Source organism: Musca autumnalis, unplaced genomic scaffold (assembly GCF_047663935.1).
Source record: "Musca autumnalis isolate F117 unplaced genomic scaffold, ASM4766393v1 scaffold_3, whole genome shotgun sequence".
In the NCBI taxonomy this organism is placed as follows: Eukaryota; Metazoa; Arthropoda; class Insecta; order Diptera; family Muscidae; genus Musca; species Musca autumnalis.
This window is the reverse complement of record NW_027411866.1, coordinates 228,283,918-228,294,889: the sequence shown is the minus strand read 5'-3', so window position 1 is coordinate 228,294,889 and position 10,972 is coordinate 228,283,918.

Below are 10,972 nucleotides of genomic sequence, written 5' to 3'. Positions count from 1 at the left end.
TATGACGGGTACCGCAAAAATAAAATATGTGGGGCGAACCAAAAATAAAAGGAAAAGGCAGCGTCTGATCGAGATTCGGCGGCAGCAAACAGCGTCTGTACTCCATTGGAGCGGCTGAAAATTAGATGGAAAACTATAAACCATTCAGAAGGCCACGGGAAACCACTGAAGTAACTCTCCCATGAAAATCATACAATATGAACAACCAACAAAACACACGGCCCTCAGTCTCCGGCCAATCGAGGGTGCTAAGAATCCCCGGAGGTAAAAACAAGAAAACACAGAACATTGGAACATGGAATGTCCGAAGCTTGTATGAGTCTGGAAAACTTAACAATACTATCAATGAAATGAACAGATTTAAGATAGATATATTAGGCGTTAGTGAAACATGGTGGACGGAATGTCGCACATTTAAATCCCAAAATGCGTCAATATACTCCTCAGGAAATATGGAAGGGACACACAGAAGAGGTGTAGGTATCATCGTTAGCAAAAATGTTGCTGGCTGTGTTGCTGGATTTGTTCCAATGTCCGATAGGTCAATGATGATAAAAATAAAAGGAAAACCGCTTAACTTAAACATTATTCAAGTATACGCACCCACATGTGATGGAAACACAGACGAGGTCGAAAAATTCTATGACGAAATCAATGAATTGCTAAAAATGACGAAATCACATGAAATTACAATAATTCAAGGCGACTTCAATGCCAAAGTAGGAAGCGAAGAGGTATGCGGTATTAAAGGAAGGTGACAGATTAATATAATTCTGTCAAGAGCATGGAACTACAATCACTAACACACTATGGGCCATTATTACATGTGTTCTTTTACTATCTGATGGATTTGAAAACGCAAAATAGACCAATTTGAAGGCATTAAAAATATAATTTTTATATCGAAAGTTAATGCCAAGAAGCTCCTTCTTGAAATACAATCATCACTTATAACTTTAAGTTAACCGGAACGCTATAAATCAGTTCGGTAAATCCAAACTATAACAAAAGAATACATATAATAATGGGGGTATTTCAATTACACCCCAGAAGGCTTTATACGTGAAAATCACAACAGGATAACAGAAATAATATAGTGCGTAACCAAATTGACTACATTATGATAAATAAAAGATATAGGAGCTGCGTGACCAAATGTTCAACTTACCCAGGAGCAGACGTGCCATCGGACCATAACCTTCTGATGTTAAATATCTGAATAAAACTAGCAACAATACGAAAAAAGAAGACTAGGGTAAGAATTAACTGTGAGAAACTCAATGATCCAATGATTAAAAACGAGGTGAAGGATAGCATGAACAAGGAACTAGGAAGGATCGACATGAACGATTTGGAAAATCTCTGGTATAATGTGAAGGGCACAATATGTAAAATTACTGAAAACTCCCTTGGAAACTGCAATAGAAAAAATAATGAGGAATGGATGACCAATGAATTTTTAGAGCTTCGAGCAGAACGCAGTAAATTTAAAAACATTGATTACGAGAGGTATTGGGAAATCAACAAAGAAATTCGAATAGCAACTCGTGCTGCCAAAAACACACTGTTAAATAGAAAGTGTCAAGAAATTGAACACCTACAGAATGTGCACGATGATTTTAATCTTCACAAAAAATTGAAAGAAGCGGCCGGAATTTATAGGAAAAATATCCCCACAATGCCTATTGATAACAACAACCAACTAATTTTTGAAACAGAACAAATAAAGAGCCGTTGCATGGTAGAACAAATATAAGGTGAAGTTAATACTACAACAAATACAACTCGAACAACAACTACAAAGGAATTTGTTTTTGTTTGTAACGTTACTGCCAGTTGTATTTGTAAACAAAACAAGGAAATGTCTATAAATTATTGGAATTTAAAAAACTAATAATTTTTCACATTTGGTTCAATATTTTGGAAAACATGAATGAAAATTCGTTACATTTAAAATTTTTATGTTTCCACATCATTCCACTAAATGCCGTGGAAAATGAAAGAATAGGGATACAAATACATGGACGAACAATAAATAATATACGATATGCAGATGATACCGTAATAGTAGCTAGCAGTCTACCTGGTTTACAAAGGCTCGTAGATAAACTTACAAGGGTGATCGAAGCAAATGGCCTAAAAATAAACATTAAAAAAACAAAATACATGGTTGTGAGTAAGAAAAATGACCAATATCACACCACACTAAAAATTAATAATAAAAATATTGAGCGTGTCACTAATTTCACATACCTTGGAGTATTGTTAAATAAAAATGGGACCTTTCCAAGGAAATCAAACGTCGTATAGAGATGGCCAGAGATGCATTTTTCAAATACAAAACAATCTTTACAAATCACGATATAAGCCTCTCAACAAAAGTCAGATTCGTGAAATGCTATATCTGGTCCGTACTACTTTACGCAGTTGAGACATGGACCATCGAAAATGCAGATGAGAAACAACTTGAATCCTTCGAGATATGGGTCTACCGAAGGATTTTAAAGATACCATGGACTGATCATGTAACAAACCAGGACCTTTTACGCAGAATGGGTTTAGATAGACAATTGCTGCGACATGCCAAAGCTCGGAAAATTGCATATTTGGGACATCTGATGAGTAGACATCGGTTTTTGCATATTTGCATATTTTTTATTAATAAAGATACGAAAATTCTGATTGGACCAAAATTCGTTTTGAAGAAAACTGAATGCAATGACAGGCTCATATTTTTTTATTTTTTTGCATATTTGCATATGCACAAAATATGCAAAAAATATGCAAAATATGCAAAATATGCAAAAAATATGCAGAATATGCAAAATATGCAACTAACCTTTTTGACGAAAATCGTCAAGTTAAATGTGGAAAGTCATCAAAAAGTGTTTTAAATTAAGTTTATTGTCGTTAAACGTCGATTTCTTAGCAGATTATTATGTTATTAATTATTATTCCGCCACAGCAATAAATCTTGACTAAAAGACTTAGAAAATTTCCTATAACCCAGCCTTCTTATTACAATATAAGTTGCTTTCTAATACAAATTCGTTCAAAAACTCAATCAGAAATGTCAAAATGAACGTATCCAAATATGTTGATAGTTTCTGCTCGGCCAAAATTGTCTGACAGAATAACAAATTAGCTAGAAATTAAGACTACATAAAATCTTTCATATTTTACGAAAAATATACAACATATAAAAACATATACAGGGCAATCATGAATCTCTTAATTTTCCTCACGGATAATAATTTTAGAAAGTGTAGTCTTAATTTGTAGCTCAATTATATTAAAATCAATATTTGTTAAAAATTGAAAACTACTACATTCGCTTTATTATGGAATATTCTAGTCGAATGACAAAAATATTCCCTTTTTGGGCATAAATATGGAAATAAAAAATTGTGAAATTGTGGAATTGAAACAAATTCCGCACGGAATTTTTATTCATGATTGCTCTGATAACTATATTTTAATACTCATACCCCCATTATTACAAGTATTCTTTTTTTATAGTTTGGATTTACCGAACAGATTTATAGCGTTCCGGTTAACTTAAAATTAAAAGTGATCATTGGATTTCAAGGAGGAGCTTCTTAAAATTAACTTTCAATGTAAAAATTATATTTTTAATGCCTCCAAATTGGTTTATTTTGCGTTTTCAAATCCATCAGATAGTAAAAGAACACATGTAATAATGGCCCTAAGAGTATTATGTCTTAGTGAATGAGTTTGCAACAAAAGGAAACGAAATAGACCCACAGTTCTTTTTGATGATCTGCATAGATTCGCACTTATCCATCTGGCCATGTCTTTTTGAAAACAAAGTACAGGTAATATTTATAGACTATTTCGCATAAAAATTGGAGATTTTTTGGCCCTAGCGCGATCCCTGTTTATTTTGGTAAGAATCGATTCAGATTTGGATATTGCCCACATATATACAGTATAATCTAATTGTCCGGATTAACGAATAGTAAAGAAAATAAATTATTTTCTATGATTTAATCACTCGTGGTAGTTATTTAATAATACTTTTTTAAATTCTAATTGCTAATACCCAACTTTTAAATTAAATAAAGAAGTAAAAAGTGTTCTACGTGTAAAAAATAGTGGCATTACCCGTATTTGTTCCTTTCCTTACTTTTTACCAATTTACAATGCAACAAGGCTCAATTTTCCCAAATTACAGAAAAGCCAATCAGATTGTTAAAGTATAGCTAGAAATATGACTTTTTAAAGTTTACATCAGGATGTAAGCAAAACACGGGACAGATGTGAAATTTCATTTTGTTTTGGAAATTAAGATTCCTTGAAATCTTTGCCTTTTAGGTGTATAGTGCCTTTGGCAATTTTAATGACAATATTGCGGAGAATATTTTTCTAAATATATTTATTTATATTCTAGACAACAAGACTAATGTGTTATATCCTTGTACTCGATAATTTTTACTAAATGTTGCTGAAACAATTTTTACAGCAAATTCTCCATTAAACAACTGTCAAAATTCGAAGCATGTGTAATGATTAGTACAAATTATCGAGTACACGGTCAGATATAAGTTAATTAATTGTATATACAAAAGGGTTATGACTTTTCGACTGTGTTATCTAAATTGTTTTCCTGTAGCAGGAATGAATGAACTATATTTTTAGCATTCCAAATGGTTTTCTTGCAGAAATATGTGAGTGGTTGTGTCATTTTAAAGATAATTCGAAGGTTTTTGACTTATTTTACCACTACCACGCTATTGTGTGGTTTTTCTGAGTGATGTTATTTTGCACTAATCATTGGGTGTTCTTCATTCTGCTTATTATTCATCGTGGATGGGTATAACAATAATGCATTACTTTTCGCCGAGGAGTGAACATTTCCCAATTCTGCCTTAAGCGGTTGTATGCGTACAATATGCATATAAAATTATGTATTTTTAGTGCATTAAACTAAAACCATGTCATCAATATTAAAGCGGCAGTTAGAATATTTTTCCAAAGAAACATTTTGACCACATATACTGAATAAAGGACTAAACGCTATAAAGTATATTCAAATTTAACATGTGGATATTAAAATCGTATACTTCTAATTATAGTTATATTCCAGAACCTGGAATCGTAAATATTACTCTAGTACTTTTTCCCATTTTGTGCTAAAAAACGAACCCTTTTTCCAAAAACAAGATAAAATTCCACTTTTATCTAAACAAAAATTGCGATGACTAATTCTAGTTCCTTTGTTTTTCTGCTAGACAATTTTGCCCTAGTAGAAACTATCACTATATTTGGACACGTTGATTTTGACATTTCTGATTGAGTTTTTGAAAATTTTCCATTACCTTCATTTGTATAGGAAGCAATTTATGTTGTAATAGGAATGCTGGTTATTTGACATTTTCTCACCTTGTGAAAACTGATTTAAGTCTTATTAGTCCAGATTTATTGCTACGGCGGAACATCTGGAGAGTCTCAATAACATAATAATCTGCAAAAAAAAAAACTATGTTAAACGACACAAAACTTAATTTAGAATCCTTTTTTGATGATTTTCCAAATTTAATTGACGATTTTCGTCAAAAAAAACACTTGCATATTTAGCATATTTTTTGCATATTTTGCATATTTTTTGCATATATTTTGCATATTTTTTGCATATATTGTGCATATTTTTTGCATATTTTTGATATGACCCCAAATATCGAAAAATTGACCCTCAAAACGCCTAGATCCAAAATTTGAGTCCAATCGGATAAGAAATAAAAAACATGCTAAAATCCGATGTCTACTGATGAGAAATGAAAAGTATAAACTCCTGCAAACCATCATAAAGGGCAATGTAGAAGGAAAAAGAGGAAGAGGGAGGGAGGAAATTGAACTGGCTGAAAAACATACAAGATTGGACAGGCTGCCATGATGAAAGAAGCATGATTTCGGCGGCAAAAAATAGAGAGCTGTTTATGCCTGTATAATATAAAATAAAATAGCATAACACATTTATAATAATATTGTATGATCGCTTATATCCGGATAACGGATTTGCAAATAAAGAAGAAGATCAATATAAAGGAGATCTTTTCTTCTTCCATTGACGGGCTTTCCTTTTGGAATGCTACTACCAGAAGCGGACATGGAGCCACCACTATACTCCAGAGACAAAAGAACAAGCTGGAGGAAGTGACCCAAAGAAGGCAAAAACCATTCAATAGGCTGGTAAGGTTATGGCATCGGTTTTTTGGGACTTCAAAGGTATTTTATTGATTGACTATCTGCAAAAGGGTAAAACAATAAATTCAGAGTACTATTGCAACCTTTTGGATCAATTAAATGTACAAATTCGAGAAAAACGTCCTGGCTTACAACACAAAAAAATATTTTTTCATCAAGACAACGCACCAGAGCACAAGAGTGTTTTAACAATGGCTAAAATCAACGAATTAAAGTACGAGTTGCTTTACCATCCACCTTATTCTCCTGATTTAGCTCCCAGTGACTTTTACTTGTTTCCAAATATAAAAAATTCTTTGCTGGCAAGCGTTTTACCTCAAATGAAGATGCATTACAGTTGTAAACCACTATTTTGAAGACCTTGAGGAAAACTATTTTAATCAAGGGATAGAATTGCTAGAAAAGCGTTGGACTAAGTGTATTGAAGTTTCAGGAGATTATATTAAAAAAAAAATAAAACAAGTAAAAAAGTATCAGTCGGCTTTGCCGACAGAGATATACCCTCAGCTTGTGTATATTGAAACAATTTTTTCCCAAAATACGTCTGTATTTAGGGGGTTTAAAAATTTTGGGCGTTTGAACCGACAAAAATGTTGATTAGGATTGAAGATCAAAAGTTTTGCGGAGGAGATACTAAAAGGAATGGATCGACATTGACCGTTATGGAAGTGGATCTCCAGGCACAACATATGCTGCAATAGGGGGTTTTTACACTCTTCGGGCTGTTTGCTCAAGAAGTATGGACTTGCCCCTAAAAAAACTTTTACAATCGTAATTAAGGCAGCGAAAGCAAGTTGATTCAACAAAAATCAAAGTGATTCGGTATTAGGTTTTAAAGTAAACTTATCCGAAATTTTGTGTGGGAGGTACCGGATGGAGTGGACAAATATAGTCCATATTTGAACCTGAGCTATATCTGGTAGATATATTAGGATGTGTAAAGTGTAGACCAATTCGGCCACTCCCTTCAAGAGTTACCGTACGAACAATTTTTCCGAACATTTTTGAACTTTTGTGGGGGACGTACCTGCAGGAGTGGACCGATCTGGCTTATCTTCAAAGTTAAACTGTGTTTGGACAAAATATTACTAAGGCCATATTTTGGACCGAATCGGCAGATCCGTTCGAGAGTTATCTTGCGCTCCAACCACCTCACACGGTGTCATATGGGTTTTTTGCAACTTTCATGCTATTTTCTCAGGAGATATGGACTTGCCCCTGATGAAACTTGTACCTTCGTATGGAGGGCGGTGAATACAAGTTGCTAAAACAAAAATCAAAGCGATACGAGAAATGACCCTAAACTGAACTTTTCTGAAATTTTGTGTGGGAGGTACCCGAAGGAGTGGACCTATTGAGACCATATTAGAACCTCACATTACTCTGGTAGAAAGTTTACGCTATACAAGGTATGGACCAAATCGGTCACTCCCTTCAAGAGTTATCGTGCGCACAAACTTTCCGAACATTTTCGAACTTTTGTGGGGGAGGTACCGGAAGGAGTGGACCGATATAGCTCATCTTCGAACTTAAACTAAGTTTGGGCAAAATATTACGAAAGCCAAAATTTGGACCGAATCGGTTCATCCGTTCGAGAGTTATCGTGCGCTCCAGCCAGCAGGACAGACAGACAGACAGACGGACGGACATGGCTAGATCGACTCCAAATTGTCAGAAACACATTTCGTCCAAACATACTTGGGGTCTAAAACCATTATTTCGATGAGGCACATTTTCATCGTATCAAAGTGTATATACCCTCCTTAGCCTAAAGGCTGAGGGTATAAATATTTTTGAAAAACTAACTATTCTCTTTCGTTGATAGGCTTTAAAGTTTCCGAACCACCCTCGTACCTCCGTATATGGGGTCCTTTTTTACATTTTCCGTTAAGTTTTAATAACTTATTAAAAACTAAGTAGGCTACAGCAGGTTCATATAATTTACAAAAATATCCGACATAACATTTTACCAAAACTTGGGGTATATTATGAAAAAGTTCAAAAGCATCCACTTCTTCTCACTTGTAATCGAAATTCCTTCTTGTTACTTCTCTTGTGCTAAAACAAGTTAATTCACGCAATTCCACCAGTCCATTCAAAAGCACAAATCACGTGCTCGTTACTAAACCTAGAACGAATTGATGATATTTATGCTTCGAACCCCCATTTGGCCACAAAGAAGGTTTTGAAATAAAATCTAATTTCAAGGTCTAATGGCAGCATTTTCATTGTTTTTGTGCTTCCCTTTTACACATGGCTGATAACCTGGATGGTAGGTACGTGTATTTATTTGTACTCATTTATAAGTATCTATCTCTTAGATACATTTCATTTAGACCATGTTATTGGACCACATTTGATGTTGATGTCTTTATTATCACCCCTTGAAAACTTTGTATATGAGGGAAAAAGAAGCACACCGCACACCCTCAACATTTGTATTTATTTCTCTGTCATTCGCTGAGAATGCAACTTTATTTTGACTTTTCCCCCTCACCCAGGTATCATCATAAATTACTTTTCGTTTGGATGACTTTTGGGTAGACGTGTTGTGAGTTTGTGTGTGTGTAGTATGGCCATTCATTCATTTATGGGGGATTTTTGATTTCAAACTAATCCCAGAGATTTAAAATGTTTTTGATGATGACAAATAAATTTTCCTAAGCACCATTACTGATGGCTGAATGACCGAGAAGAGAGAAGTTTCGGAGGAAAAATATTTGAAAGCCTTAATAAATTAAAAACTGACTGCTACGATGATGGCACGAGCTGAAATACGGGAAGGGAAGGAAGAATAGAATATTCCCTATTTTGTATTATTATTTATTTTTTCTTAATATTTTAATAATATGTAAGTACCATCGGAGTCAGATTATATATGACGAGGTAGAAGATCGAAATATTGATTCTAAAGAATTTTGAATAGCAAGTAGCGGAGAACTTGAAAATGGATATAGGTATACATAAGTGAGGTGAATACATAGACTGTCGTTTTGATATATTGGATTTCGAAATACTTCATAAATTTTAAATATTACACTTCATATAAAAAATTACTACTATGGATAGTATGTCAGACCTCTACAAATGGTCTTCCCACTGTTTAAATCAGCATTTGACTTCTTAATACTACTCCCTTCCAACATCAAAATTCTTTGCCATCCTTCGTATTATTGGTTAAACAATTTCCAATGTTTTTTTTTTTAATACATTTTTGTTATCACAGCCCACATAAAGAACACACACCAAAAATTCTTGTGAATGAAATTCGAAACCATTTTAACGTAATTCTCAGTTTTATTCTTTTGTTTTATGTGTCGTAACTTCAGTTAATGTTTTCTTGTTTTGTTTTAAGACGGGAATAAAGGTAAAATATCTTTGAATACAACAGAAAAAAAACCTCCATATAAATATATCTTCGTTAAACATGCCATGCGTAAAAATACCGCGAAATGCGTTTTCATATCACATTGAATATTATTAAAACCCACAAAAAAGAGGAAGACGAAACATAGGCTCAAACAGACAGACAAACATACACTATAAACCCTCCATAACCCCCCCCCCCATAACATTACAATTCCCTTCGTCATTTTGGGGATAGTAGATTTTTAACAGCAAAAAATCAAAAATAACTAAGCTCATCTTTATCGTTTCCTTATACAAGGAAATGTACCTGATGATACAGTGGTTCCGGCCGTGGACAAAAATATAAAAAAGATGCTTCTTGACGTAATTACCAACCAGGATTTTAGTTACAGATTTAAACCGAACTAACTGTAATTTTCCATTTCAGGTTCCAAGTGATCACAAACCTTCCACACCAAAATTGTTAAAATAGGTCCAGGTTTTGGTATAGCCCCCATATAACGGTACCTCCCAACTTTCGGTATTTTGTAGGATTTTAGCTACATTTTCTGACGGAACTACCAGTCAAAAACATGTCCACAATAAATTGTCAACATAGGTCCATGCTTTGATATACCTCCGTATTTTCGGTATTTTGAGGATTCTAGCCACAATGTTTAACCGAACTACCAGAAATTTAACATTTCATGTTCCTTGTCAACATAGGTCCATGGTATGGTAACGCCCCCATATAACGGTATCACCCCATTTTCGGTATTTTGAGGATTTTAGAAACATTTTTTTAACCGAACTAGCTGTAATTTGCCATTTGAGGTTTCCTGTGGTCACAATATTCGTCCACCAAAAATTGTCAACAATGGTCCCTGTTTTGGTAAAGCCCCCATAAAACGGTACCTCCCGATTTTAGGTATTTTGAGGATTTACCACTTTTGGTTCCTATCTGTCATCAAATTTCTCCACCAATAATGTTCAGCGATTGACGTAGTGGATGAAAGATACCAAGGAACCGCCCTGGCCGGTTTTAACATGGCAAAGCCCAGGATTTATCTTGGTCCCTCTTACATTTCAAGTGGACACTGACCTCCCTGTGGTGTCACCTGGGGAACTGCCTTTAACACCCGTTAAAGGTAGTGAGCTAACATGTGCCGCGCGTTCACCCATAAGAACGTTAAAAACTTGGGTTTGGGCGTCGGGTTAGTAACCCTCCCCTAGAAAAAACAGCCTACTATGAAAAAACGAAAGAAAAGAAAAGCAAACCCCTCTAAAGTTGACGACCCCCGCAGATGTTTTAAGGACCATGATCTGTGCAGTTTACGCATTGGCATATGTACTTGAAAAGTACAATGCCGACATTACTGCCATACAGGAAATACGAAGG